Genomic DNA, 18996 nt, shown 5'->3' on the forward strand with positions numbered 1-18996 from the left:
GAAATGAAAGTTGCAATTTGCTAGCATTGAGCATTTTTTTCACCCAAACATGAACAAAGTGACTGTAATGAATAGAAACAGCTGGTTTGAGTCAAAAGTAGGAACATTTGGAATTAGAGACTTGTTAACTGGTGGGGGGGGGGTGCTCACATAGCTGTCCAGATGTCCATATTAACATATTCATGGCATAACAGGTAGATTTAGTCCATTTCAACCCTGTTAGTCATGTTGGCAAAATGATTGAAAAAAAGATCTAAGGTAGCCACAAAACTGAAGGGATTTGGATTGGAAATGCTTCATTTCTCTTCATTGTGAGGCAATTACCTTTGAAGGAGGCCAGGGCAGTTAAGTCTTATCCATTAGTGCATTCATTGTCACCACCTGTAACCGCTTGGTGTCTTCTCCAGCTACCCCAAGCACTGTCAGCCTTTTCCTCTCCTGCACCACTATTTCTCAGCATCCCCCTTCTTCGAATGACAGAGATTTGCTATCCACAGCTCTTCTACACTCACACATTCTTTGCTTGTTTTTAGGATTACGATATGATCAGCCCATCTATTCCCTCATCTAAGTCATGATGACATTCCTTTTAACCCTCCCATTGATGAGTTCCAGTGTACTGTTCATGGTCACTCAAGCAAGCCTTCTTCTATATACCCTTAAGAGAATAATGCCTCTTGAATTTTTCACTCCTTCCTGCTGCCCCTCTTATCATGCTTCCCAGTTCTGCTCCATCTAACTGCATTTATGTATGATGTGGAAAGGTCTGCACAGCCACGTACACCTCTCTGTTGGAGTTACGACACCTTTAAACCTTAATGAGACTCTTCAATTTTCCACACTCCTACCATTCCTCAACTGAGTGAGGGAGCAATGGGCATGTGATGAGCACTTCTTCTTGAGGAAACTGCTGTTTTATGCCCTTCTACTTTTGGTGAAAATTCTGTACTGAATGTCTCTTTCTCTCAAAGGATTACAAAATGTTTTTTTCTTAGGGAACCTTCAAACCCTTGCGTCCATCCAGCAAATCTGCTCCCTTCACACACTACCTTCCTTCCCTGCTCATGTTTTTAGGCCCTCCAAACAGGAACAGTCAATTCTAACTCTTCAGAAAAAGCTAATATGTAAATAAACCTGCCAAATAAATGCTGGGAGGTAAGAATTTGGTAGGCCTTTTTGTAGAACTATGGCACTGGCATTTATGCTCAAGTTTCTCAGCTGAACATCTATACTATCTTCTTTCTCGAGAAAATTTCTTATGGGTAGCAGGACTAAAAGAAATAAAGAATTTCATTGTTGCCCTGTATTCCAGAGATGACCGAGTTATACAGCTGCATTGCCACACAGATTTCCTGGGTGACAATGAGACACTGCAGTCACTTCCATTCTCTCTCCCAACTGAAACTACTTGCCAATTGCTCTACCTTCTAAAAACATATTTTTGAGACATGTAGCTATTGTTCAGGGAAAGGGGGCTAGTTTGGAAACCTTCAGGACCTGTGTGTGTTCCCCACAGCTGGAGGGTACAAGGAAGTTTATTCCTCAGTTATTTTGACCCATTATTTTTCCCTTAGATTTTGAGTCCCATGTTGGGTGGGAACTATATCTGGTTGGCTTATACTATGTCTATCCCGGTGCTTGGCACATAGTAAGCTCCTAAAAATATCATTATTATTATTATTATTATTATTATTATTATTATTATTATTATTATTCTGGAAGAGGCTTCAGGATGTTTAAGAAGAGGACTCAAAAGAATTTTTCTCAGATGTCTTCCAAAAGTCAATCTTCTTTTTACTCTGTTGCCTGTCTTCCAAAGTTGGAGTTTACCTGTTAGAGATGAGCAAGGTGCTTAGAACAGTGCTTTGCACAATGTAAGTGCTTAACAAATGTCATCATCATTATTATTATTATTACTAGATAGATTGATGGACAGGGGTAGATAGGGTAATAGTTCCAGGTCAGAGCTACACGAAGACTGAAGAGAAAATTGGACTTTCATACAACTTTAAAAGTATTCATTAAAGAAACAAATGAACAAACAAAACAACAACTATGACAGCAATAACAAGTAATAATAGAGAGACAAATCCAAAAGAAGACAAGGACATTTCTTTCCCTTTCTTTTGGGTTCTCACAAACCATGAAAGTTTTCGCTAAGAAGAAGGACTTCCATTATGTATTCATTTGGTGTTAAGTTTAGATTTAAGGAGTATTTCGGGGGGGGGTCTTGTCTTGTTTTATGATGTTGAGTTGTCTCCAACCCACAGTGACTCCATGGACACAACTCCCCCAGAACACTCCACCTCCGTCTGCAGTAATTCTGGTAATGTGTACATAAAGTTTTCTTGATAAAAATACAGAAGTGGCTTACCACTGCCTTCTTCCATGCAGTAAACTTTAGTCTCCATCCTCAACTCTCTCCCATGCCACTGTAGCCCAGCACAGGTGAGTTTTGACTTGAAGCAGATCACCTTCCACTGACTTGTCACTGCCCAAGTTAGGAATAGACTCGGTATGCCTCTGCTTGACTCTCCCTCCCATAACTGAGGCTGGTAGAGTACTGGAAACTCTCCAGTTGCGATTCTGAGAGGAGTTTCAGCAGTAGAGGGAGAGAATAGGTCTGGGAGTCAACAGTTAATTTGAATGACATATTTATAGGGTACCACCTTACAAGTAAAGTGTGTTTCCAGGAAACAAGAATTTGGGCTTTTTTTTCTAGATTGTAGATATTTTTTAGTGTACAAAACTCAGCTCACTTAAACCTAAAACTGAGACCTAAATATAAGATTATAGGCACTGCCACTCTGTGGGACAGACTTGGAGTATTTTTTTTTTTTTGAAAGAAAATTCTCACTGTCTGCATGGATAACAGCAGATTGACTGAAAAAAAATCAACATTTTTCACAAATTTGTGAGTGTTCTACGTGTAAGTCTAGAAGCACAAAATAAATAAAAAGAGGTAGGAATCAGTAAAATGACAAAGTTTTACCAGATGATTAGTGTGGAAATACTGTTTGTTAGTAAAAATAATATGTATGTTATGAGGGAAGGTGGGATAATGATGCAGTCATGATTGGCTCTTCCATTTATAATACTGATGAATCAAATAACCTCGACAGATCCAAATACCAGTAGGTAATTTAAAAATAAAGAAGAACCCATGAGAGTGTCAATAAAGCCACTTAAAAGTCACAAACTTTGGAAACTCCCCAAAGGGCCCCCTCATAACTCTCTAGTGAGTCACCACCCCAAAATACTAGAAATACTATTGGCTTAGTGGGTAGAGTAATGTGCAGCCCTGTGGAAGACCCAGGGCTGGAAACAATCTAGGGAACTTTTGTATCCAGGTCACCGAGGGCTGGGAGGATTACACAGACACTCATGCTTTCAGTCTCTGGAGGTAAGAAGAGCTAGTGTGCGGTTTGCATTTACACGCTGTGGTTCGAGGAAGGAGCTGCAGCCTTCAATGGGGCTGCCTGCCCTTCCAAACTCAGGATCTGGGGCCGTGTTCCTTCTTCATTTCACATATGAGATGCCTATTGACATCAGAGGGCATTTTACGCAGAGACCCACCGTACAGTTATGGCCTAGCAGTCGTCATGAAAAGCTGATGCAGCTGCTCCCGGGGAGGGATTAAATGAGAGGAAAAGGCAATTTACTCTGAAGGGGAGGGTGAAAGTTTCAAGTCTTTAGTTGTTGCCTTCTGGAAATGACACCCCTTTACAGCCACAGGTCTCATTTGGGGATCAGCAGACAGTTAAGAGCCCCCTAATTAGAAAAAAACAAAAGGAATTGGCTTTTAAAGCACCAAAGGAGATATCCCCCTTTTAACTTGATGGGTCAAAGAGAAATTCCTGTAGTCAGTGTGCCACAAAATTAATTTTTGTAAGTTAAGTTGAACAGCATAGAATATGAACTCTGGGCTGAATTCCAGAGCAGTAAATCAGGGGAAGGCCTTTGCTGCCGCTTATGAAATGCTCCAGTTGCACTACTAAGGATTATAATGTCAACAGACCTCCTGATTTGAATCACAGCCTTCAGTCAAGATCCATATATTAGTCTTCAAAAGCAGACAGGGTTTCATTGCTCAAAGAAAGGAAAATTGCTGAGCTGAAAATAAAATGATGATGTAGATGGGCAACTTCATAGTACAATGAGAAAAAATGTGCAGTGGATTCCTGGAGACACTTTGAGCTGGGTCAGCCACCAAGCCAAAGAGAGAGAGAGAGAGAGAGAGAGAGAGAGAGAGAGAGAGAGAGAGAGAAAGAGAGAGAGAAGATTTTAACAAGAGTGAGAATTGCAACCAAGATAACCATTTTTCCATTTCCCTTGTGTTTTACAAACAAACTCGAGAAGCCGAAAATACCACTGAGGTGTACAAAGGACTTAATAGGAACATCAATAGGTTTCTTCGTAATCTTTGTAGGGGGAAAAGTCAATGCCATTCGATCTTTCAGAACTGATGAACTCTTTCAGCAATCTTTCGGACAGCTCTCTGGTGACCATAGAAAACAAAATTTTCACAAGAAACTTCAAGTGAATTGTTTCCATCAATACTTGGTATGTCATCCCTTGTTCTCAAGAGAATTCATTCCTGCTAGTGTTCTGCTTAGAAGGAAGATGCTAGCTGCCAGGCTGGAGTGCTATTAAATGAACTGCCAGGCCTCTGGTGGAATTATAATTGCTCAGCTAATTATTTTTTGTCCCCTCCCTGTAACATGTGGAAACAATGATGAGAGATGATCTTCTGGGAATCCCGCGGTGATTCCCTCACAATATTACGTTTGTTCTGTCTACTCTTGACATGGCTTTTTAAACACCTTTATTGGAAGATCACAATACCATAATAAGCATTTCTGAAAAATCCAACACAAGTTGTGATTTGGCCTTATGCTCAACAAACGCAGTGGCCCTAAATCCTCTGCTCCAGGGCAGCTAACCTCTGCCAAACATTGTAATAAATCTTAGCAACACACATGCGGCAAAAAAAGCCAAAGACCCCTCCTGTTGACCTTGAAGTTGTCATCTGGATTTCAGTGTTGCTATTGGGAAGTAGTTTCTAAGTTTCTGCTAGGGGGAATGCTTTTCATACTACATCTACATGCATTCTCAGAGTCTCATGAAGCAATGAGGTGGGTCTTTGTTCATTTAAAAACAAAAGCAGGCACTGCCTTAAAATCCTAATCCCTGGAGTGTGATGACAAGTATCAACTGATGGTATTTATTGAGCACTTACTCTGGGCAGAACATTTCACTAAGTGTTTTGGGTAATACCATATCTCCTGAATGACAGGACACCAGCTAGGTAGAAATGGCTTCAGTCCTTAGAATTAATGGGACCTGATCTCCAGGTTCGTACTCGAGTGAGTCAATTTTATGGAAATGGATTCTTCATCTATGTTGTGGCCTCCCTAGAGCAGAGTCTGTGTCTGATCTGCACATACTGTCCAGACCAGACATAGTAAGCACTTAACAAAAACGTCAGTTATTATTAATTGGATGGGAATAAGTAAATGAACACTGTAAATTGGCCTCTTACAGTTGTTGCATCCAGATTTTTATCCCCTTACAGGTGACACCTTCAGGAAGAATGGTTTCTGCATTTATAAAGCAACATGTCATAAATGGAAGAGGTAAAGAAATCGACAATTGACAATGCACTGAAGATACTTATACTTACTAAGGTGCTTCTGAGGAACTCAGTGGTAAGCTGTTTCTCATTCTCTCTGCAAGGGTTGGAACAGTTGGAAGAGCAGATAAGGTCACAGGAAAACCTCATTGCGGTCCTATTTTGGGGAAGGTCCGGCTCTCTTCCAGTGGCAGGGGGGGCAGAACGCCATACAGTCCAGCAATGCTCTATACATAAAGGACCACATACTCCCAGAAGGTGACTTTGTCAGGAGCTTGCTGGAGTGGGGTGGGGTGGGGGGGTGAGGAGGCTTACAAGTTCATAGTGGCTGGGTTTATCTGTTTGTCTGTTTTGTTTCCTGGTATTTGTTTAGCACTTAGTATGGGTCAAACACTGTTCTAAACCCTGAGGGAGGTACAAGTCAATTAGGTCAGACTCAGTCCCTGTCCCCCATGGGGCTCACAGTCCTCAGTAGGATGGAGAACAGCTATTGAATTCCCATTTTACAGTTGAGGAAACTGAGTCAGAAATGAGTTAATTGACTTGCCCAGGGTTCCACAGCTAACAATTGGCAAAGTAATTTTCAGAGAGAGGATTAGAACCCAGGTGCTCTGACTCCCAGACTCATGCTCTTTCCACCAGGCCATGCTGCTTCTTGGGATGAAAATAAAATGACTTTTCTACTGGCCTGGCCAGGCATTTAAATCTTCCACAGCTGGTGGAGTGGCAGCAGTCGGACATTGTGCAGTTGGATTCAGGTGTGGGAGTGAAGCTTTCAAAATGCTTTTCCTGGGTTTGGGTTGAGTGATTGCTGTGGGGAGGAATCCCCCTTCCTTGAGGCGTGGTGAGGATGATCAAAACCTCACAGGACCCCGAGCTGGGCAAGGGACCATTTCCTCTAGCCAGAAGAGGGGGAGCTGAGGGCGCATAGCCTATTTTGCCCTCTGTCCCTGCCCAGCTCTGACCATGCGCCTCCTGGGTCTGGTCCAAAGTCTGCTACACTTGCTGCCAAAGGAAAATCAAAAAAGTGTCTGCACTGGTAGAATTCACACCAGAACGGCCACGCCAGCACTTCGTGTTTTACCGTTGCAGCCTTCTGCATGGTTCTGGCTTATCCAACAATCAATTAATAGTGTTTATTGAGCACTTGCTATGTGCAGAGCATGGTACTATGCACTCGGGAAAATACAATAGATTAGTCTTGATCTCTGCCCTCCATGCATTTTCTTTCACTTCAGCAAGTTGTTCTTTGCATGTTTCTAGAAGCAGGAAAAGATGAATGTGAAACTGGGACAAGCAGTTGGTAAATATTCTCCTTTCCCCCGATAAACTTACACTCCTCTCAGGAGCTCTGCAACAAATGAAGACGCTATTTCCAGCTTGCTAGTGAGCCACCCCTCTGTCCAGATATAGGCCTGTCTAATCCTGGCTCTGCCATTTGCCTGCCGGGTGACCTTGAGCAAGTCACCTAACTGCTCTGTGCCTTAGTTTCCTCCTCTGTAAAGTGGGGATTCAATGTTGGCTTTTCTCTTTCCCTAGACTGTGAGCCCCATGCAGGACATGGGCTTTGTTTGACTTATTATGCTGCTCCAAGCTCAGTGCTTAGTATGTGATGGGCACATAGTGCATGTTTAACAAATACCACAATTATTAGTATTATTCTCCAGAGGGAAGAATATTTAATAAAGTTTTACTCTCCCTACCATCTTTTTCATGCCTACAACTACCATCATTCTGGTCATAATAAAGTAGATAGTGAAGTAGGATGGAGGGTGCAGGTGAGTGTTTCATCCCGACTTTACAGCTGGGGAAAATGAAGCTCATAGAGGTGTTCTGACTTCTCCAGGCCTACAATAGAGCCCTGATGCAATTCAATCAATCAATCAATCAATCAATCAATCGTATTTATTGAGCGCTTACTATGTGCAGAGCACTGTACTAAGCGCTTGGGAAGTACAAATTGGCATCACATAGAGACAGTCCCTACCCGATAGTGGGCTCACAGTCTAAAAGGGGGAGACAGAGAACAGAACCAAACATACCAACAGTCTTAGGCTCTTTCCAGAGGAACAGTAAGTGAGATTGTTCTTCTTTTAATCATGGGTTATAGCAAGGAGCATCAAGAATCCCCATTTAATCTATTGGCATGAAGTTTAGGTATTTCAGTCATTCATTTATTCAATCATATTTATCAAGCGCTTACTGCGTGCAGTACTAAGCCCTTGGGAGAGTACAACATAATGATAAACAGGCACATTCCCTCCCCACTCTGACCCCATTTCGGGTTTGCCCTTGTTCATTAGGCTTTTAAAGCTGCAATCCAGGACGTTTCCAGGATTATTTTCTTCATTATGCAAATAACAGCGTGGCTTTTCCTGGTACTGTTTGGGGTGTTAATTCCGTAATGCAACGACAGCAGCCTCTCATTCGGAGCTGGATGGAAGGAGAGATGTGGTTCTATTTAACTTCTTCTCCCTCTGCTGGTTGGTTGGTTGTGCTGCAGCATTTGGCTTCAGAGACCGACCTTGCTTAATAATAATAATAATAACGATGGCATTTATTAAGCACTTCCTATGTGCAAAGCATTGTTCTAAGCGCTGGGGAGGTTTCAAGGTGATCAGATTGTCCCACGTGGGGCTCACAGTCTTAATCCCCATTTTACAGATGAGGTAACTGAGGCCCAGAGAAGTGAAATGACTTGCCCAAAGTCACAGAGCTGACAATTGGCGGAACTGGGATTTCTGAAAAATAAAATTGTAGATTAAGCAGTTAAAGCAACCCTTTTCAGATTGGTAAGCACCAGTAAGCCACAATTTGCAGACAAATTCCTAAAGAGTATTCACTTTGAAATAATGTTGGTGGTCTAGATCTGAACTGAAATGATACCATTTCCCCACTTTGAATTCTAGAGTTTGATTTGATTTACCTTCCTGACTGTCCATAGTTGGATATGCATATTGCTGCTAAGTGGATTTGTGCTCCCAATCAATCAATCAATGCACTTACTACAGTGCTCTGCACACATTAAGCACTCAATAAATACAATTGAATGAATGAATGAATCAGTGGTATTTTTTGAGCACTTACTGTGTGGGATATACTGTACTAAGCACTTCGGAAACAACAATACAGATTGGTAGATAAGATCCCTTCCCACATGAACTTAGAGTCTATAGGGAGAGGCATACATTGTAAATTGTAAATAGTAGAGTATAAGGATGTGTACATAAGTGCTGTGAGGCTTAGATGAGTAACAAATTGCTTAAGGGATATACAGCCAAGTGCATAAGTGATACATTCAAGCAAGCCAGAGTATAGATAATCAGAAAACTTTATGGACTACCCAGGCTCTGGGTGTAGAAGGCAGTTTATGAAAGGGACCTCACCTCATAGAGCTCTCACATAAACTTGATGTTGGCTCTGCTCACCAAAGTCTCACTGGGTTCCTGGAGCTAATGTAAACCTCGAAATACAGTACAGTTCACCCAGTGTGTGCTCAATAAAATGCTATTACTAGTATTACTTCTTGATATTCAGTAGGCAACAAGGGGTGAAAAAAGAGGTCAATTCAGAGTTGGTCCTTCTTTCTGACCATTCCACTCTCTGAGGCTGCTATGGGAGGGGAGGAGGCAAGCAGGAGGGACCCCCAGGTTCTTGGGCCAGCAGCCACCACAAACACCACAGCCAGGGTAGCCTCAGTTGCTGCTCCTGCCTTCTTGCTGGAGTCACAACAGAGATTACCACAGAGAGAAGTCTCGACTTGTGAGTAGAGGCCAAAGCCTCCATTTGGTGTGGGAAAAATCCCAGATTCCTCTCCATGTCTGATGTTTAAGCACTTAGTGCACACAGTGGGTGCTCAATAAATTGATTGATTGATGTTTGATTTGTCCCATACCATGTCAACTCCATGGGGGACAGATATGGTCTCCGATGTAATTTTCTTATATCTTCCCCAGCATTTAGTGTGATGCATGGCACATAGTAAGCACTTAACAAATGCTGCAATCTTTTCTTCTTCTTTTTTGATGAGCTGCATGATGGCATTCTTGGTGGACTGTAATGGGGACAGGGTTACGAGGAGTCTTGTGACTTCATCTAGTCCATTTTCCTGCTTTCAGGAGAGGCCAAAGATTCTCTGAACAGACAGAAAATCTGGGCATGGCACCAACGCCTACCAAACCTATACTTGGTGTAGCCCACTTGGTGCAGTGCATTGTTCTAGGTGCTTCGGAAGTACGGAATCAAGAAGTGATATGTTCACTGCCCACAAAGAGCATACACTCTAAAGGAAGAGACCCAATCTGATTTAGGCTCCAGCTCCCAAGTTACACTGAATGAACTGGAAATAAGCCAGAGCCAAACTGGACGTAGGTGTACACACACTTCTGGGACCATGACTACACTGGCCTGGTTGCACTGGAGCTCCAGAGAGACTTCTGGTATAAGACAAATAATGTAATTATGGGGCTCCTCCAGACCTTAGGGAACCCCATAATTACATCATTTGCCTTGTACTCTAAGCCTGCCCCCCCAAAAACTGTGGTTGACAGAAAATTGTGGGTAAGGAGGAGAGGTAACCCCAGGATTACTCCTGCACCTGCTTCAGTGGCTTCTCTGTTAGTTTGCAAGTACAGTAATATGTATACCAAATCAAAACCCTTTTAAATTCTGCACCTGCTTTCTTTTTTGTGAATGAGTCTTATAAGTAGCCTATCCATTCTGAAGTGTTGCCGTTTTTCAACATGTGGAGTGGGGTAAGAGCTATTTCTCTCTGTGTGTGGGTAGTATGTCTGAATTCAGCAAGATATGTTGCCGACTTGTACTTCCCAAGCACTTACTTCAGTGCTGTGCACACAGTAAGCACTCAATAAATACAAATGAATGAATGAATGAATGAATATGACAAGAATCCCAGCATTAGGGACATGGACCAGTTCCATTTGAAGGCTCAGTTAAGATGCATATGGTTACATCTGCAGGTTCCATAATAATAAGTTCTTGGGAGAGTACAATAGAGTTAGTAGATATGAACCCTGCCTTTGAGAAGCTTCCAGTCCCTTAAGAGAGCTCTAAGGTTTACCCAGAAGTAGGAGAATTTAGCCCATGTTTCTATTCCACAGGATTTATACAGTCTCCTTCTAATGATTTTACTGATTTATTATTGCATCTCTGTCTTATTTGTTTTCCCATATCAACCAATCAATCAAATTCATTGAGCATTTACTGTATGAAGAACACTGTATTAAGTGCTTGGAAAAGTAAAATACAACAGAGTTGGCAGACATGTTCTGTGCCCTTATGAATTATAATTAATTGAGACATCTTTCTTTTGTGGGGGGGAGTAGGGAGGTATAGAAATGACAGTGATAATATTTAAGGAGGTACCAGGTGATCACTGAAAGTTTTCAAGTCTTTAACAAAGTTACTTAGATGACAACAATGGGAAACTGTATGGCCTAGTGAAAAAAGCACGAGCATGGGAGTCAGGGGCCCAGGGTTATAATCCTAGCTCTGCCACTTGCCTGTTGTGTGACCTTGGGCAAGTCACTTCACTTCACTTAACTTCTCTGTGCCTCAGTTACCTCATCTGTAAAATGGGGATTAAGACTACGAGCCCCCCATGGGACAACCCAATCACCTTGTAACTTCTCCAGTGCTTAGAACAGTGCTTTGCTTGTAGTAAGAGCTTAATAAATGCCATCATTATTATTATTATTCAGTTTTCTCATCTGTAAAATGGTGATTCAATACCTGTTCTCTTTTCCCCTTTATAATGTGAGCCCCATATGCGACAGGAACTATGCCTGACCTGCTTATCTTGTGTCTATCCGAGTGCTTAACAGAATGCTTGGCACATGGTAAGCACTTTACAAATACCTCAGCTATTATTAATGAAGAAATAAGAAGAGTAAATGGATTGAGAAATTCTTATTCACACACAAAAGTGCATAAGAAAAATGCCAGTCATATATTCAGACATCTAAGAGACCATTTATTTCAGTGGTTAGGTGTGACCTGAAGGGACTCAGAAAAAACAAACAAACAAGCAAGTGTCTTTATGACAAAATGTTAAATTCATTTCACCACCCTAATCAGAATTTAATTGTCACATCATCCCAGGAATGCTTTCTTAAACTGTTTGTTATATTTACCAAACTCAGGATTTACCAGAAGTTCAAATCAGTGAGGTGAGGTATGGGAAGTGTCTACTGCTAAATTCAGGGATAGAGGAGATGATATAGGAAAGAGAAAGAGGCTGGTTTGATGATAAGGTTAGAAGAAAGATATGAGCTTTATTTTATAGTCATTAAAGAGAAGCAGTATGGCATGGTGGATAGAGCATAGGCCTGGAAGTAAGAAAGATCTGGGTTCTAATCCCAGCTCTGTCATGTGTCTGCTGTGTGACCTTGGGCAAATCAATTAATTTATTTGTGCCTCAATTACCTCATCTGTAAAATGGGGTTTAAGATTGTGAACCTCATGTGTGACAGGGACTGTGCCCAACATGATTAGCTCTGGACTGTAAGCTCCTTGTGGGCAGGGAATGTATCTATTATTATATTGTACTCCTCCTAAGTACTTAGTACAGTGTGTTGTACACAGTAAACCCTCAATAAATATGATTGAATGAATGAATGAATTAGCTTGTATCTATCCCAGTGCTTTGTACCATGCCTGGCACATAGTGAGGGCTTAACAAATACTATTTTAAAAAAAGATCAGGAGAAGTTCTTTAATAAGCAAGCATTAATTCAAATTCAAAGATGCTTCCTGATGAGAATTAAAAAGGGGAAAGAGACATAAAGAATACTGTGTGAGCTTCAGTAAGCCCATTTGTCAGGTTTAATTATATTTGAGAATCTTTTTTACTTCCATTTTTACCCTCCTTACTTTTCTGGAAGAACAACTGTTCCTGAATAACATCAATTCTTTGGTTGCTCATGTCAATCGATAGAATCAAATTAGGGAAATTTGGGAAATGTTTGATGTCTTCTGGGAGTAGTAAATGGTGATTTCAGCTTCTTTATGAACATGTGCTGTGTGTTTATGATGTTTGTGGTCCAACAAACCTACAGTTTTTCAACTCCTCCATTGATGTATTATCTGGAAGGGCTTATGCCAGACTTCACTTTTGTAGCACCTAAGAGGATGTGTACATATGCATCTGTTTGTGTGTGTGTACTATGTGCAAGAGACTCTCTCTCAAAGACATTCAAGATTCTCATAGGTGCTGTCATTTTTGACCTGAAGGGCTACTGTACTACAAACTTATGGAGTAGTTTTTTGTGTTTGTCCCTGGGTGCATGTACATGCCAGCAGGGTTAATGAAAAGTGGTTTATTGCTAGTGAACACCCCTAAAGTGCTTCATGGGATGTATTTGATGGAGTGGTCTCAGTACCTGGAATAATGGAGAGGAAGTAGTGCATGGGTTATGCAAGTTATTTTTTCCCCTTTGGAGGGTCCAGCCGTGCAACACAGGATTCTCAGGCTAGATCAGTAGCTGGGGAAAAGAAGGGTTAACCTGGTTCAGAGAATTCCAACCTCTTCCACCCCTTACTCTTCCAGCTTGCACAAGTGCTAAGCACGTAAGAAAAGTGAGCCAGCAGATTCAGGAAAGCAGACAAACTACTGGAGATCAATAAACTCAGCTTCTAGAGCTGTGTTCTGTTCAACTGCTTTCCCCTTTAAGAAATGTCTAAACCCTGGACAAAAAGCCACCACAGTTGCTCAGTCAACTATTCACTAATCAGCAATTGATTTCCATTGTTTGTTAATGTATACCAACCATACTCCAGTTTAACCACCTTGGAGGAGGCTTGCAGACTTCCAACTTGTTCAGTCTCATTCATCTTTAGAAAGCCTAGTCTATGAGGAGTTTCCAGGCATTTAGGGGCCCTCTGAAACCCTATTGGCAAAGGTTTTTGGTCATTCTCCATGTCCCTAACTTATCTTCCTCTAATAGAAGCGGGGAGCCAAAACGGCGATGCAGCAGGAGTGGCACTCCTGGCTGTTAGCACTAGTGGACCCTGCAGGTTTACCTTCTCTTCCCCAAACAGCCACTTGGTCCAAGACTAGCAGTCAGACAAGGCCAGGTCAGTCTGGAGGTGGAGGCTAATGACTGTAAAATACAGGACAATGGGCAGGGCCCAGATCTGCCCCCTGGCTAACATTGGGAATTGTTTGGGTGGTTTTTTTATTTACTTTATTAAAAAGAACTCCCACAAGAAGACTTTGCAGGCTGATTCTCAGAAGGGCAAACAATCCCAGCCTCATGGTGCCTTAAGGGGGGCTGTGGCCGTTTGTATGCACTATAGATCCAGCCCTTTAGAGCCCTATTGAGAGCCAGGGAGACTCATTCATCCGCCAGTGACTGCTTCTTTTAAACTAGTCTAACTCAAGGTTTCTTTGAATTCACCAGCACCACATAATTACACTCTCTCCTCATTTCACATTAAGAGATTTAGCAGTGTTTTTGACCTGAATGTTCTGCATTTACAATCCCATCAACTAACAAAGCTTCAAAAATAAGATTCAAGTGAAGATTTGTGCCCCTCATTTATGGAGTGGTCCTGTTTGTAATGGACTCATCTGATTTTTCCCCTTGCTTTTTGAAAACAAGCAACAAACTTTTTTTTTTCTCTGAAATAGGGCTGAAACTCAGAAGAGAATATTACAGTCTGCACACATTTCTTTAGATACAAGGGGAGGGTCTTTTGCTATGCCATAGAGGCATTTAAACTATTGCCAAACTAAAATGGGATCCAGTTTTCTTTAACTATCTATATCTGGCGTTGGCCTGAGAATGCTAACAAAAAGGAAAGGTTACCAGCCACTGGTCTTTAATTATAGATCTGCTTGTTCACCTTTCCAAATCCTTCAAGCCTTCTGAAAAGAAACAGGAGGCATCGGAACTTGAGCTCCATGGAAGGGTTCAGGGGCCCATTTACAATGCCTAAAAATAAAAGAAGTCGAAGAACTCAGTAGTTTGTCTTATACAGAAAACTTTTTGTCTCCATAGATGTTTCCAAAATAGAAAAGGAAGCAGGGATGGGAAACTAAAAGCAAAAACTGCACCCTATTCACCTTAGCTTCTTACCAAACCACATGGATATATGTATCCAGGCAGACAATCATTATACTACCTACTCTTCTCTTTCTGTCTGAACTATTTTTTTAAAAAAGCATCTTCTCAAGCATCCCTTCATTGATCATATTTTCCAAGGTATTTTTCTTCAAGTATTATGAAGCTAAAATCATCTTCATCAGTAGTCCTACATCAGAGGCATTTCAGAACTTTGTTAAAATCCAGCTGCTTACATACGTAGGGCCCCAAAAGGATATTGCTTTGATAGCCACTCCATGTGAGACAGGGACTGTGTCCAACTTGATTGTCTTGTACCCACTCTAGCGTTTAGTACAGTGCTTGGCGTAGTAAGTGTTTAACAAACATCACACTTATGAAATCAAAATTACTGTGGTTCAGTGATGCTGTTCTAGGAGTTTTTTGCTTCTGGGCAAAAGAGATAAGTTTCTGGATAATGGTACTGCAACAAGGAATGTTTTCTCATGAAATAAAACATGCTCACTATATTAAGAATGAGAAAATAATTCTCTTCATCAGAAAGCACATTAAAAAGCAATCAATTTGGCAGATTTTTAGCTTTTCCAGTATTCAACTTGTTCAACACGTTTCTTGATACCAATACATTTTACCTCATTCTTATCAATCAGTTGTACTGCTTTGAGAAGCAGCATGGCCTAGTGGAAAGAGCATGGGCCTGGGAGCCAGGGTGCCTGGGTTCTAATCCTGGCTCCACCACATGTCTGCTGTGTGACCTTGGGCAAGTTACTTAATGTCTCTGTGCCTCCGTTTCCTCATCTGCAAAATGGGGATTCAGTATCTGTTTTCCCTCTGTTGGGAACCTTATCATCCTTGTATCTACCCCAGCACTTAGTATAGTGCTGGGCACATAGTAAGTGCTTAACAAATGCCACCATTATCAATCAATCACTTGAGGGCTTACTGGGTGCAGACCACTAAACTAAGTGCTAGGGAGAGTACAATAGATAGTTACTTAGTTACTTTTACTGAGGTCCCTGTGATGTAGGAGCCTATGTCAATTTACAAATGAAGTCAGATGAAACTTGGACTTCACCAAGCATTTTATCCTACTCCAAGTGGTCCTACCTACAGAGGTTCAGCAAAGCACAAGAGAAGATGTGAAGAAGGAAGTACTTATTTGTTGAGACTCTGGTCCCCATCCCTTTCCCCAGTCCCTTCCAAATCTCATGGTACTTAACTTTGAAGAGTACCAGAAATCTCCCTCCCCTCATTTTGGGTCTGGCAGCCCCAAATTCCCATCATGCCCTGAATTTATGCATGCCTACCCTTCACTGAACTTCTGGCAGCATTTTGTGGTGGGGATGAGAATGTGTGAGTCCATCCCCATTCAAAAAGTGTCATCAGTGTCACCAGAAATGTTGAGGAGATGACTTGTGAGTAAAACCAGAAATACGTGCATTTGGTAAAGGTAAAAAGAACACAAGGAAATCCCTTTTCCACAAAGCTAGCCCTCTCTTCTGAGTCTGTGAAACCACTCTTTCCTCTCTAGAAGAAAATTGGGAGTGGCAAAAGACAAAGCTGAACTTTACCAATATTGGGGTCTGAGGGTCATTAAAAGTAACAATCTCTTATTGGAGATCTCCATGGAGACAGGAGTCTCTGATGGAACAGAAGTCAGAGATGGACTCCAATCACAAGGACAGCCTCTTTATCGGACAGAGGTCCATGGCCCTTCCTGTCTTGAGACAGATTTGCTATAGGGTGTATGGAGGAGAGCACAGAGTTGCTTAGCATTGTGAGAGGGAGCAGCTGTCAGTCAAGAAAACTCTTGGGCCAGTCAGGAGCTTTATACAAGAATGTAATTCCCTCAGCTGAAATTTTCTTTCTGCACCACCTTAAATGTTTTTTGAGCCCTTCCAGGTGAAAAGTACTAATGCTAAGTCTCTCTAATGTCATGTAACCAGTCAGATACCTGTAGCACCATCAAGGCATATGATTCCCATTTATTTTTTGATCTGATGGTCAGTTTGCTCTGTGCAGTCATGACTCTTGTTTCTTTTACTAAATATGGAGGGCAGAGAATATAACCAGAATAGTTTAAATTAAATAGTAGAATAACTGTAATAGTTACTAAAATCTGAGTTTTCATGGCACTGAGCTACTACCTAATACTAAACTCTTCCCACATTAATTTCGTACCCACAAATTAGCCCATGTAAGGCAAGCTCTAACCCCAGGTTCTCAAATAGGGGAGCTTTGGATTACACGTCTTTAAAGATTAATCTTTGTCAGTGGGTACAAACCCAGAAACTACCCAAGATGGACTAATTTAGTTGTATTCCTCACCTCTCATATTCACTTTAAGTATAGATTTAAAGTCTGTGCAGCACCTATGTGCCATTTGCTAAAAACCATCAAGGAAGGTAACTCAAATGCAATGTTTCCTTTTGTCGCACATTGTACAATAAAGCATTTGTCCAGGAGAAGAATGTGGGTGTCATCCAGGAAGACCACAAGGGCTGAAAAGCACTTCCAAATGACTGTTGATCAGCTTCTTTCAAATGAAACCATAAAAAGTACCTCCAAGTAGCCTGAGGGCTAAAACCAAACCCACGGAAACCTGGCAACTCAGGGTTAAAGATGAAATCTGATCTTCAATATATCTAGTTCTGCCTCTTTCACACAGGGGGCTAAGACAGTGGGAAAACCTTACATGGCCTAAGTCAAACTTTGTCCCCAGACACACAGCTCTGACTTCAAGTCAATTAGGAGGGCAGATATTTGGGCTTCATTCACATAACTAAGACCAGGAAAGCACCCTGGTTGATAAAAAGAAAGTTAAACTCTTAACTTAAGCTCTGAACAGCTAGCTCAATAGGCAGATTGCATTTGGACCAATTTTATATAAAACTAGTTTTTATTGTTTCATTTTCTTTGCAAAAGAAAAGAAATAAGCTGCTTTCAATGGGAAAAAAGGAGGGATTAAAAGAAAAGAATGAGAATGAGTGTGTGGGATTCTTTAAAAGACAGATTATTGGCACAGTAGTGCCCACAACAGTTTCTTTGGAGTAATAATAGTTCCTTGTGTCTGTGAATGCAATGTGGTAACTGGAGCACTGAAAATCCTTAGAAATGTTAAAGATTGATAGCATTTTCTAAATGAAATATGATTTGCTTTTATCCTTTCAAACTGATACATTTCATTTCAATTTAGTATGAAACAAAAAAGTTGTAGGTAATTGAACAGTCTTACCAGCCTTGTTTCTCTTTTGCCTCTGTGTGTTGGTGGCTCTTCAAGTTAAAACACATCTAAACTCATTTAGCTTTTGGAAACATGTTTAAAAGTATATTCTGCATGTCATATCTGCATTCTCAATTCATTTTTACGCTTTGCCATACATAACAAATTTTTTTAAAATAGTAGTAATGCTTTGCAGTGACAATGTTAAGATAATGATCGCAAAGCAATCGCATCTTACAAGCATATTTCTTTTCATTCTAAGTACCACAGAATGCTGGCAGAATATAGGGCTTCCAAATACCAGTCTTATGGAAAAAAGCACTCTGCCACAAGTTCTTTGAACAAAAAATTACTAGCTAAATACCCACCCAGGAGGACATATTCTGAAAGATGCCAGAGACTTTTGAAAACCTGTTCAATGCCACTAGCTGCCTGATAGATTTTTTTTTGATCGAAGCTTTTTTTTTAAAGCTGCTATTGACATGACACAGTTATCATTTTCCAGGATTCACTGTGAAGCCTCTTGTTTATCAGATTTTGTTGATATAAAGAGAGAAAACAGGCTCAAAATCATTGTAAAAGATCTCTGAGGAAAAGTGAGGTAAGTTGAGAACAGCAATTCCTTCCTAGTTGTGACATCACATTAGCACTACTAAGAACCAAATTTCGAAGCAGCGTGACAGTGGAAAGAGCATGGGCTTGGGAGTCAGATGTCATGGGTTCTAATCCTGGCTCCACCACTTGTCTGCTGTGTGACTTTGGGTAAGTCACTTAACTTCTCTGTGCCTCAGTTCCCTCATCTGTAAAATGGGGATGAAGACTGTGAGCCCCACATGGGACAACGTGATTACCTTGTATCTACCCCAGCACTTAGAACAGTGCTTGGCACATAGTAAGTGCTTAACAAATACCGACATTATTATTATTATTCTTGGAAATCCACTAAAGTATGTTTGAAGCACAATAATGAAAGGTGTTAACTGCTTTTTCTTTCTGCCTCTTTACAACGTTTTGGGCAGACAAGTGATATATTCATTTTGGAAAATAAGGATTTTCAG

This window comes from Tachyglossus aculeatus, chromosome 22, assembly GCF_015852505.1.
Source record: "Tachyglossus aculeatus isolate mTacAcu1 chromosome 22, mTacAcu1.pri, whole genome shotgun sequence".
Classification (NCBI taxonomy): domain Eukaryota; kingdom Metazoa; phylum Chordata; class Mammalia; order Monotremata; family Tachyglossidae; genus Tachyglossus; species Tachyglossus aculeatus.